A 13,608-nucleotide genomic window follows, 5' to 3' on the forward strand; every position below is an offset into this window, starting at 1 on the left:
TGATGGTGGAGCACGCTGATGGAGCAGCACGATGACGGTGGAGCACGCTGGCAGTGGAGCACGCTCACGGAGCAGCACGCTGACGGTGGAGCAGGCTGATGGTGGAACACGCTGACGGTGGAGCACGCTGACGGTGGAGCATGCTGACAGTGGAGCACGCTGCCAGTGGAGCACGCTGACGGTGGAGCACGCTGACGGTGGAGCACGCTGACGGAGCAGCACGCTGACGGTGGAACACGCTGACGGTGGAGCACGTTGACGGTGACGCATGCTGACACTGGAGCACGCTGCCAGTGGAGCACGCTGCCGGTGGAGCACGCTGACGGTTGAGCACGCTGACGGAGCAGCACACTGACGGTGGAGCACGCTGACGGTGGAGCACGCTGACAGTGGAGCATGCTGACGTTGCAGCACGCTGACGTTGGAGCACGCTGACGGTGGAGCACGCTGACGGAGAAGCACGCTGACAGTGAAGCACGTTGACGGAGCAGCACGCTGATGGGGGAAAACGCTGACGGTGGAGCACGTTGACGGAGCAGCACGCTGACGGTGGAGTACGCTGACAGTGGAGCACACTGACGGAGCAGCACGCTGACGGTCGAGCACGCTGACGCTGGAGCACTTTGACTGTGGAGCACGCTGACGGTGGGGAACGCTGACGGAGCAGCACACTGACGGTGGAGCATGGTGACGAAGCAGCACCCTGGCAGTGGAGCAGGCGGAAGGAGCAGCGCGCTGATGGTGCAGCACGCTGGCGGTGGAGCACGCTGATGGGGGAGCAAGCTGACAGAGCAGCACCCTGATGGTGGAACACGCTGACGGTGGAGCACGCTGACAGTGGAGCACGCTGACAGTGTAGCACGCTGATGGTGGAACATGTTGACGGTGGAGCACGCTGACGGTGGAGCACGCTGACGGAGCAGAACGCTACCGGAGCAGCACGCTGACGGTGGAGCACGCTGACGGTGGAACACGCTGACAGTGGAGCAAACTGACGGAGCAGCACGCTGACGGTCGAGCACGCTGACGGTAGAGCACGCTGATGGAGCAGCATGCTGACGGTGGAGCACGTTGACAGAGCAGCACGCTGACGGTGGAACACGCTGACGGTGGAAAACGCTGATGGTGGAGCACGCTGACGGTCCAGCACGCTGACGGTGCAGCACGCTGACGGTGGAGCACGCTGATGGAGCAGCATGCTGACGGTGGAGCACGCTGACGGAGCAGCACGCTGGCAGTGGAGCACGCTGACGGTGGAGCACGCTGAAAGTGGAACACGCTGATGGTGGAGCACGCTGACGGAGCAGCACGCTGACGGTGGGGAACGCTGACGGAGCAGCACGCTGATGGTGGAGCATGGTGACGAAGCAGCACGCTGTCAGTGGAGCAGGCGGAAGGAGCAGCACGCTGATGGTGCAGCACGCTGGCGGTGGAGCACGCTGACGGGGGAGCAAGCTGACACAGCAGCACCCTGATGTTGGAACACGCTGACGGTGGAACACGCTGATGGTGGAGCACGCTGACGGTCCAGCACGCTGACGGTGCAGCACGCTGACGGTGGAGCACGCTGATGGAGCAGCATGCTGACGGTGGAGCACGCTGACGGAGCAGCACGCTGGCAGTGGAGCACGCTGACGGAGGAGCACGCTGAAAGTGGAACATGCTGACGGTGGAGCACGCTAACGGTCGAACACGCTGACCGTAGCAGAACGCTGATGGAGCAACACGCTGAGGGTGGAGCACACTGACGGTGGAACATGCTGACGCTGGAGTACGTTGACGGTGGAGCACGCTGAAGGTGGAGCACATTGACGGTGGACCACGTTGAAGGAGCAGCACGCTGACGGTGGAACACGCTGATGGTGGAGCACGCTAATGGTGCAGCACACTGATGGTGGAGCACGCTGACGGTGCATTACGCTGACGGTGGAGCACGCTGACGGTGGAACACGCTGATGGAGCAGCACGCTTACGGTGGAGCACGCTGACGGTGCAGCCCGCTGACTGACCAGCACGCTGACGGTGCAGCACGCTGACAGTGGAGCATGCTGACGTTGCAGCACGCTGACGTTGGAGCACGCTGACGGTGGAGCACGCTGACGGAGAAGCACGCTGACAGTGAAGCACGTTGACGGAGCAGCACGCTGATGGGGGAAAACGCTGACGGTGGAGCACGTTGACGGAGCAGCACGCTGACGGTGGAGTACGCTGACGCTGGAGCACTTTGACTGTGAAGCACGCTGACGGTGGAGCACGCTGACGATGGAGCACGCTGACGGAGCAGCACGCTGACGGTGGGGAACGCTGACGGAGCAGAACGCTACCGGAGCAGCACGCTGACGGTGGAGCACGCTGGCGGTGCAACACGCTGACAGTGGAGCACACTGACGGAGCAGCACGCTGACGGTCGAGCACGCTGACGGTAGAGCACGCTGATGGAGCAGCATGCTGACGGTGGAGCACGTTGACAGAGCAGCACGCTGACGGTGGAACACGCTGACGGTGGAACACGCTGATGGTGGAGCACGCTGACGGTCCAGCACGCTGACGGTGCAGCACGCTGACGGTGGAGCACGCTGATGGAGCAGCATGCTGACGGTGGAGCACGCTGACGGAGCAGCACGCTGTCAGTGGAGCACGCTGACGGTGGAGCACGCTGAAAGTGGAACACGCTGACGGTGGAGCACGCTGACGGAGCAGCACACTGACGGTGGGGAACGCTGACGGAGCAGCACGCTGATGGTGGAGCATGGTGACGAAGCAACACGCTGGCAGTGGAGCAGGCGGAAGGAGCAGCACGCTGATGGTGCAGCACGCTGGCGGTGGAGCACGCTGACGGGGGAGCAAGCTGACACAGCAGCACCCTGATGGTGGAACACGCTGACGGTGGAACACGCTGATGGTGGAGCATGCTGACGGTCCAGCACGCTGACGGTGCAGCACGCTGACGGTGGAGCACGCTGATGGAGCAGCATGCTGACGGTGGAGCACGCTGATGGAGCAGCACGCTGGCAGTGGAACACGCTGACGGTGGAGCACGCTGAAAGTGGAACACGCTGACGGTGGAGCACGCTGACGGAGCAGCACGCTGACGGTGGGGAACGCTGATGGAGCAGCACGCTGATGGTGGAGCATGGTGACGAAGCAGCACCCTGGCAGTGGAGCAGGCGGAAGGAGCAGCACGCTGATGGTGCAGCACGCTGGCGGTGGAGCACGCTGACGGGGGAGCAAGCTGACACAGCAGCACCCTGATGGTGGATCACGCTGACGGTGGAGCACGCTGACAGTGGAGCACGCTGACAGTGTAGCACGCTGATGGTGGAAAATGTTGACGGTGGAGCACGCTGACGTTGGAGCACGCTGACGGAGCAGAACGCTACCGGAGCAGCACGCTGTCGGTGGAGCACGCTGACGGTGGAACACGCTGACAGTGGAGCACACTGACGGAGCAGCACGCTGACCATCGAGCACGCTGACGCTGGAGCACGTTGACTGTGGAGCACGCTGACGGCGGAGCACGCTGACGGTGGAGCATGCTGAAGGTGGAGCACGCTGACGGTGGAGCACGCTGACGGAGCAGCACGCTGACGGTGGAGCACGCCGACGGTGGAACACGCTGACGTAGCAGAACGCTGATGGAGCAACACGCTGAGGGTGGAGCACACTGACGGTGGAACACGCTGACGCTGGAGTACGTTGACGGTGGAGCACGCTGACGGTGGAGCACATTGACGGTGGACCACGTTGAAGGAGCAGCACGCTGACGGTGGAACACGCTGATGGTGGAGCACGCTAATGGTGCAGCACACTGATGGTTGAGCACGCTGACGGTGCATTACGCTGACGGTGGAGCACGCTGACGGTGGAACACGCTGACGGAGCAGCACGCTGACGGTGGAGCACGCTGACGGTGCAGCCCGCTGACTGACCAGCACGCTGACGGTGCAGCACGCTTACAGTGGAGCATGCTGACGTTGCAGCACGCTGACGTTGGAGCACGCTGACGGTGGAGTACGCTGACGGAGAAGCACGCTCACAGTGAAGCACGTTGATGGAGCAGCACGCTGATGGGGGAAAACGCTGACGGTGGAGCACGTTGACGGAGCAGCACGCTGACGGTGGAACACGCTGACGGAGCAGCACGCTGATGGTGGAGCACGCTGACGGAGCAGCACGCTGACGGTGGAACACGCTGGCGGTGGAGCACACTGACGGAGCAGCACGCTGATGGTGGAGCACGCTGATGGAGCAGCACGATGACGTTGGAGCACGCTGGCAGTGGAGCACGCTCACGGAGAAGCACGCTGACGATGGAGCAGGCTGATGGTGGAACACGCTGACGGTGGAACACCCTGACGGTGGAGCAAGTTGACGGAACAGCACGCTGATGGTGGAACACGCTGACGGTGGAGCACGCTGACGGTGGAGCATGCTGACAGTGGAGCACGCTGCCAGTGGAGCACGCTGACGGTGGAGCACGCTGACGGTGGAGCACGCTGACGGAGCAGCACGCTGACGGTGGAACACGCTGACGGTGGAGCACGTTGACGGTGACGCATGCTAACACTGGAGCACGCTGCCAGTGTTGCACGCTGCCGGTGGAGCACGCTGACGGTTGAGCACGCTGACGGAGCAGCACACTGACGGTGGAGCACGCTGACGGTGTAGCACGCTGACAGTGGAGCATGCTGACGTTGTAGCGCGCTGTCGTTGGAGCACGCTGACGGTGGAGCACGCTGACGGAGAAGCACGCTGACAGTGAAGCACGTTGACGGAGCAGCACGCTGATGGGGGAAAACGCTGACGGTGGAGCACGTTGACGGAGCAGCACGCTGACGGTGGAGTACGCTGACAGTGGAGCACACTGACGGAGCAGCACGCTGACGGTCGAGCACGCTGACGCTGGAGCACTTTGACTGTGGAGCACGCTGACGGTGGAGCACGCTGACGGTGGAGCACGCTGACGGAGCAGCACGCTGACGGTGGGGAACGCTGACGGAGCAGCACACTGACGGTGGAGCATGGTGACGAAGCAGCACCCTGGCAGTGGAGCAGGCGGAAGGAGCAGCACGCTGATGGTGCAGCACGCTGGCGGTGGAGCACGCTGACGGGGGGGAAAGCTGACACAGCAGCACGCTGATGGTGGAACACGCTGACGGTGGAGCACGCTGACAGTGGAGCACGCTGACAGTGTAGCACGCTGATGGTGGAAAATGTTGACGGTGGAGCACGCTGACGGTGGAGCACGCTGACGGAGCAGAACGCTACCGGAGCAGCACGCTGACGGTGGAGCACGCTGACGATGGAACACGCTGACAGTGGAGCACACTGACGGAGCAGCACGCTGACGGTCGAGCACGCTGACGGTAGAGCACGCTGATGGAGCAGCATGCTGACGGTGGAGCACGTTGACAGAGCAGCACGCTGACGGTGGAACACGCTGACGGTGGAACACGCTGACGATGGAACACGCTGACAGTGGAGCACACTGACGGAGCAGCACGCTGACGGTCCAGCACGCTGACGGTGCAGCACGCTGACGGTGGAGCACGCTGACGGAGCAGCACGCTGGCAGTGGAGCACGCTGAGGGTGGAGCACGCTGAAAGTGGAACACGCTGACGGTGGAGCACGCTGACGGAGCAGCACGCTGACGGTGGGGAACGCTGACGGAGCAGCACGCTGATGGTGGAGCATGGTGACGAAGCAGCACCCTGGCAGTGGAGCAGGCGGAAGGAGCAGCACGCTGATGGTGCAGCACGCTGGCGGTGGAGCACGCTGACGGGGGAGCAAGCTGACACAGCAGCACCCTGATGGTGGAACACGCTGACGGTGGAGCACGCTGACAGTGGAGCACGCTGACAGTGTAGCACGCTGATGGTGGAAAATGTTGACGGTGGAGCACGCTGACGGTGGAGCACGCTGACGGAGCAGAACGCTACCGGAACAGCACGCTGACGGTGGAGCACGCTGACGGTGGAACACACTGACAGTGGAGCACACTGACGGAGCAGCACGCTGACCGTCGAGCACGCTGACGCTGGAGCACGTTGACTGTGGAGCACGCTGACGGTGGAGCACGCTGACGGTGGAGCATGCTGATGGTGGAGCACGCTGACGGTGGAACACGCTGACGGAGCAGCACGCTGACGGTGGAGCACGCTGACGGTGGAACACGCTGACGTAGCAGAACGCTGATGGAGCAACACGCTGAGGGTGGAGCACACTGACGGTGGAACAAGCTGACGCTGGAGTACATTGACGGTGGAGCACGCTGACGGTGGAGCACATTGACGGTGGACCACGTTGAAGGAGCAGCACGCTGACGGTGGAACACGCTGATGGTGGAGCACGCTAATGGTGCAGCACACTGATGGTTGAGCACGCTGACAGTGCATTACGCTGACGGTGGAGCACGTTGACAGTGGAACACGCTGACGGAGCAGCACGCTGACGGTGGAGCACGCTGACGGTGCAGCCCGCTGACTGACCAGCACGCTGACGGTGAAGCACGCTGACAGTGGAGCATGCTGACGTTGCAGCACGCTGACGTTGGAGCACGCTGACGGTTGAGTACGCTGACGGAGAAGCACGCTGACAGTGAAGCACGTTGACGGAGCAGCACGCTGATGGGGGAAAACGCTGACGGTGGAGCACGTTGACGGAGCAGCACTCTGACGGTGGAACACGCTGACAGAGCAGCACGCTGAAGGTGGAGCACGCTGACGGAGCAGCACGCTGACGGTGGAACACGCTGGCGGTGGAGCACACTGACGGAGCAGCACGCTGATGGTGGAGCACACTGATGGAGCAGCACGATGACGGGGGAGCACGCTGGCAGTGGAGCACGCTCACGGAGCAGCACGCTGACGGTGGAGCAGGCTGATGGTGGAACACGCTGACGGTGGAACACCCTGACGGTGGAGCATGTTGACGGAACAGCACGCTGATGGTGGAACACGCTGATGGTGGAGCACGCTGACGGTCCAGCACGCTGACGGTGCAGCACGCTGACAGTGGAGCACGCTGACGGTGGAGCAAGCTGACGGAGAAGCACGCTGACAGTGAAGCACGTTGATGGAGCAGCACGCTGATGGGGGAAAACGCTGACGGTGGAGCACGTTGACGGAGCAGCACGCTGACGGTGGAGTACGCTGACAGTGGAGCACACTGACGGAGCAGCACGCTGACGGTCGAGCCCGCTGACGCTGGAGCACTTTGACTGTGGAGCACGCTGACGGTGGAGCACGCTGACGGAGCAGCACGCTGACGGTGGGGAACGCTGACGGAGCAGCACACTGACGGTGGAGCATGGTGACGAAGCAGCACCCTGGCAGTGGAGCAGGCGGAAGGAGCAGCGCGCTGATGGTGCAGCACGCTGGCGGTGGAGCACGCTGACGGGGGAGCAAGCTGACAGAGCAGCACCCTGATGGTGGAACACGCTGACGGTGGAGCACGCTGACAGTGGAGCACGCTGACAGTGTAGCACGCTGATGGTGGAACATGTTGACGGTGGAGCACGCTGACGGTGGAGCACGCTGACGGAGCAGAACGCTACCGGAGCAGCACGCTGACGGTGGAGCACGCTGACGGTGGAACACGCTGACAGTGGAGCACACTGACGGAGCAGCACGCTGACGGTCGAGCACGCTGACGGTAGAGCACGCTGATGGAGCAGCATGCTGACGGTGAAGCACGTTGACAGAGCAGCACGCTGACGGTGGAACACGCTGACGGTGGAACACGCTGATGGTGGAGCACGCTGACGGTCCAGCACGCTGACGGTGCGGCACACTGACGGTGGAGCACGCTGATGGAGCAGCATGCTGATGGTGGAGCACGCTGACGGTCCAGCACGCTGACGGTGCAGCACGCTGACGGTGGAGCACGCTGATGGAGCAGCATGCTGACGGTGGAGCACGCTGACGGAGCAGCACACTGGCAGTGGAGCACGCCGACGGTGGAGCACGCTGAAAGTGGAACACGCTGACGGTGGAGCACGCTGACGGAGCAGCACGCTGACAGTGGAGCATGCTGACGTTGCAGCACGCTGACGTTGGAGCACGCTGACGGTGGAGTACGCTCTCGGAGAAGCACGCTGACAGTGAAGCACGTTGACGGAGCAGCAAGCTGATGGGGGAAAACGCTGACGGTGGAGCAAGTTGACGGAGCAGCACGCTGACGGAGCAGCACGCTGGCAGTGGAGCACGCTGACGGTGGAGCACGCTGAAAGTGGAACACGCTGACGGTGGAGCACTCTGACGGAGCAGCACGCTGACGTTGGGGAACGCTGACGGAGCAGCACGCTGACGGTGGAGCATGGTGACGAAGCAGCACGCTGGCAGTGGAGCAGGCGGAAGGAGCAGCACGCTGATGGTGCAGCACGCTGGCGGTGGAGCACGCTGACGGGGGAGCAAGCTGACACAGCAGCACCCTGATGGTGGAACACGCTGACGGTGGAGCACGCTGACAGTGTAGCACGCTGATGGTGGAACATGTTGACGGTGGAGCACGCTGACGGTGGAGCACGCTGACGGAGCAGAACGCTACCGGAGCAGCACGCTGACGGTGGAGCACGCTGACGGTGGAACACGCTGACAGTGGAGCACACTGACGGAGCAGCACGCTGACGGTCGAGCACGCTGACGCTGGAGCACGTTGACTGTGGAGCACGCTGACGGTGGAGCACGCTGACGGTGGAGCATGCTGATGGTGGAGCACGCTGACGGTGGAGCACGCTGAAGGAACAGCACGCTGACGGTGGAGCACGCTAACGGTCGAACACGCTGACCGTAGCAGAACGCTGATGGAGCAACACGCTGAGGGTGGAGCACACTGACGGTGGAACATGCTGACGCTGGAGTACGTTGACGGTGGAGCACGCTGAAGGTGGAGCACATTGACGGTGGACCACGTTGAAGGAGCAGCACGCTGACGGTGGAACACGCTGATGGAGCAGCATGCTGATGGTGGAGCACGCTGACGGTCCAGCACGCTGACGGTGCAGCACGCTGACGGTGGAGCACGCTGATGGAGCAGCATGCTGACGGTGGAGCACGCTGACGGAGCAGCACACTGGCAGTGGAGCACGCTGACGGTGGAGCACTCTGAAAGTGGAACACGCTGACGGTGGAGCACGCTGACGGAGCAGCACGCTGACAGTGGAGCATGCTGACGTTGCAGCACGCTGACGTTGGAGCACGCTGACGGTGGAGTACGCTCTCGGAGAAGCACGCTGACAGTGAAGCACGTTGACGGAGCAGCAAGCTGATGGGGGAAAACGCTGACGGTGGAGCAAGTTGACGGAGCAGCACGCTGACGGAGCAGCACGCTGGCAGTGGAGCACGCTGACGGTGGAGCACGCTGAAAGTGGAACACGCTGACGGTGGAGCACGCTGACGGAGCAGCACGCTGACGGTGGGGAACGCTGACGGAGCAGCACGCTGACGGTGGAGCATGGTGACGAAGCAGCACCCTGGCAGTGGAGCAGGCGGAAGGAGCAGCACGCTGATGGTGCAGCACGCTGGCGGTGGAGCACGCTGACGGGGGAGCAAGCTGACACAGCAGCACCCTGATGGTGGAACACGCTGACGGTGGAGCACGCTGACAGTGTAGCACGCTGATGGTGGAACATGTTGACGGTGGAGCACGCTGACGGTGGAGCACGCTGACGGAGCAGAACGCTACCGGAGCAGCACGCTGACGGTGGAGCACGCTGACGGTGGAACACGCTGACAGTGGAGCACACTGACGGAGCAGCACGCTGACGGTCGAGCACGCTGACGCTGGAGCACGTTGACTGTGGAGCACGCTGACGGTGGAGCACGCTGACGGTGGAGCATGCTGATGGTGGAGCACGCTGACGGTGGAGCACGCTGAAGGAACAGCACGCTGACGGTGGAGCACGCTAACGGTCGAACACGCTGACCGTAGCAGAACGCTGATGGAGCAACACGCTGAGGGTGGAGCACACTGACGGTGGAACATGCTGACGCTGGAGTACGTTGACGGTGGTGCACGCTGAAGGTGGAGCACATTGACGGTGGACCACGTTGATGGAGCAGCACGCTGACGGTGGAACACGCTGATGGTGGAGCACGCTAATGGTGCAGCACACTGATGGTGGAGCACGCTGACGGTGCATTACGCTGACGATGGAGCACGCTGACGGTGGAACACGCTGATGGAGCAGCACGCTTACGGTGGAGCACGCTGACGGTGCAGCCCGCTGACTGACCAGCACGCTGACGGTGCAGCACGCTGACAGTGGAGCATGCTGACGTTGCAGCACGCTGACGTTGGAGCACGCTGACGGTGGAGCACGCTGACGGAGAAGCACGCTGACAGTGAAGCACGTTGACGGAGCAGCACGCTGATGGGGGAAAACGCTGACGGTGGAGCACGTTGACGGAGCAGCACGCTGACGGTGGAGTACGCTGACGCTGGAGCACTTTGACTGTGGAGCACGCTGACGGTGGAGCACGCTGACGATGGAGCACACTGACGGAGCAGCACGCTGACGGTGGGGAACGCTGACGGAGCAGCACACTGACGGTGGAGCATGGTGACGAAGCAGCACCCTGGCAGTGGAGCAGGCGGAAGGAGCAGTGCGCAGATGGTGCAGCACGCTGGCGGTGGAGCACGCTGACGGGGGAGCAAGCTGACAGAGCAGCACCCTGATGGTGGAACACGCTGACGGTGGAGCATGCTGACAGTGGAGCACGCTGACAGTGTAGCACGCTGATGGTGGAACATGTTGATGGTGGAGCACGCTGACGGTGGAGCACGCTGACGGAGCAGAACGCCAACGGAGCAGCACGCTGACGGTGGAGCACGCTGACGGTGGGACACGCTGACAGTGGAGCACACAGACGGAGCAGCACGCTGACAGTCGAGCACGCTGACGGTGGAGCACGCTGATGGAGCAGCATGCTGACGGTGGAGCACATTGACAGAGCAGCACGCTGACGGTGGAACACGCTGATGGTGGAGCACGCTGACGGTCCAGCACGCTGACGGTGCAGCACGCTGACGGTGGAGCACGCTGATGGAGCAGCATGCTGACGGTGGAGCATGCTGACGGAGCAGCACGCTGGCAGTGGAGCACGCTGACGGTGGAGCATGCTGAAAGTGGAACACGCTGACGCTGGAGCACGCTGACGGAGCAGCACGCTGACAGTGGAGCATGCTGACGTTGCAGCACGCTGACGTTGGAGCACGCTGACAGTGGAGCACGCTGACAGTGTAGCACGCTGATGGTGGAACATGTTGACGGTGGAGCACGCTGACGGTGGAGGACGCTGACGGAGCAGAACGCTGACGTTGGAGCACGCTGACAGTGGAGCACGCTGACAGTGTAGCACGCTGACGGTGGAGCACGCTGACGGTGGAACACGCTGACAGTGGAGCACACTGACGGAGCAGCACGCTGACGGTCGAGCACGCTGACGGTAGAGCACGCTGATGGAGCAGCATGCTGACGGTGGAGCACGTTGACAGAGCAGCACGCTGACGGTGGGGAACGCTGACGGAGCAGCACGCTGATGGTGGAGCATGGTGACGAAGCAGCACCCTGGCAGTGGAGCAGGCGGAAGGAGCAGCACGCTGATGGTGCAGCACTCTGGCGGTGGAGCAGGCTGACGGGGGAGCAAGCTGACACAGCAGCACCCTGATGGTGGAACACGCTGACGGTGGAGCACGCTGACAGTGGAGCACGCTGACAGTGTAGCACGCTGATGGTGGAAAATGTTGACGGTGGAGCACGCTGACGGTGGAGCACGCTGACGGAGCAGAACGCTACCGGAGCAGCACGCTGACGGTGGTGCACGCTGACGGTGGAACACACTGACAGTGGAGCACACTGACGGAGCAGCACGCTGACCGTCGAGCACGCTGACGCTGGAGCACGTTGACTGTGGAGCACGCTGACGGTGGAGCACGCTGACGGTGGAGCATGCTGATGGTGGAGCACGCTGACGGTGGAGCACGCTGACGGTGGAACACGCTGACGGTGGAACACGCTGACGTAGCAGAACGCTGATGGAGCAACACGATGACGGTGGGGAACGCTGACGGAGCAGCACACTGACGGTGGAGCATGGTGACGAAGCAGCACTCTGGCAGTGGAGCAGGCGGAAGGAGCAGCGCGCTGATGGTGCAGCACGCTGGCGGTGGAGCACGCTGACGGTGGAGCAAGCTGTCAGAGCAGCACCCTGATGGTGGAACACGCTGACGGTGGAGCACGCTGACAGTGGAGCACGCTGACAGTGTAGCACGCTGATGGTGGAACATGTTGACGGTGGAGCACGCTGACGGTGGAGCACGCTGACGGAGCAGAACGCTACCGGAGCAGCACGCTGACGGTGGAGCACGCTGACGGTGGAACACGCTGACAGTGGAGCACACTGACGGAGCAGCACGCTGACGGTCGAGCACGCTGACGGTAGAGCACGCTGATGGAGCAGCATGCTGACTGTGGAGCACGTTGACAGAGCAGCACGCTGACGGTGGAACACGCTGACGGTGGAACTCGCTGATGGTGGAGCACGCTGACGGTCCAGCACGCTGGCAGTGGAGCATGATGACGGTGGAGCACGCTGAAAGTGGAACACGCTGACGGTGGAGCACGCTGACGGAGCAGCACGCTGACAGTGGAGCATGCTGACGTTGCAGCACGCTGACGTTGGAGCACGCTGACGGTGGAGCACGCTGACGGAGCAGCACGCTGACGGTGGAGCACGCTAACGGTGGAACACGCTGACCGTAGCAGAACGCTGATGGAGCAACACGCTGAGGGTGGAGCACACTGACGGTGGAACATGCTGATGCTGGAGTACGTTGACGGTGGAGCACGCTGACGGTGGAGCACATTGACGGTGGACCACGTTGAAGGAGCAGCACGCTGACGGTGCAACACGCTTATGGTGGAGCACGCTAATGGTGCAGCACACTGATGGTGGAGCACGCTGACGGTGCATTACGCTGACGGTGGAGCACGCTGACGGTGGAACACGCTGATGGAGCAGCACGCTTACGGTGGAGCACGCTGTTGGTGCAGCCCGCTGACTGACCAGCACGCTGACGGTGCAGCACGCTGACAGTGGAGCATGCTGACGTTGCAGCACGCTGACGTTGGAGCACGCAGACGGTGGAGCACGCTGACGGAGAAGCACGCTGACAGTGAAGCACGTTGACGGAGCAGCACGCTGATGGGGGAAAACGCTGACGGTGGAGCACGTTGACGGAGCAGCACGCTGACGGTGGAGTACGCTGACAGTGGAGCACACTGACGGAGCAGCACGCTGACGGTCGAGCACGCTGACGCTGGAGCACTTTGACTGTGGAGCACGCTGACGGTGGAGCACGCTGACGGAGCAGCACGCTGACGGTGGGGAACGCTGACGGAGCAGCACACTGACGGTGGAGCATGGTGACGAAGCAGCACCCTGGCATTGGAGCAGGCGGAAGGAGCAGCGCGCTGATGGTGCAGCATGCTGGCGGTGGAGCACGCTGACGGGGGAGCAAGCTGACAGAGCAGCACCCTGATGGTGGAACACGCTGACGGTGGAGCACGCTGACAGTGGAGCACGCTGACAGTAGAACACGCTGAT

The sequence above is a fragment of the Carcharodon carcharias genome, chromosome 17, assembly GCF_017639515.1.
Source record: "Carcharodon carcharias isolate sCarCar2 chromosome 17, sCarCar2.pri, whole genome shotgun sequence".
Taxonomy (NCBI): Eukaryota; Metazoa; Chordata; class Chondrichthyes; order Lamniformes; family Lamnidae; genus Carcharodon; species Carcharodon carcharias.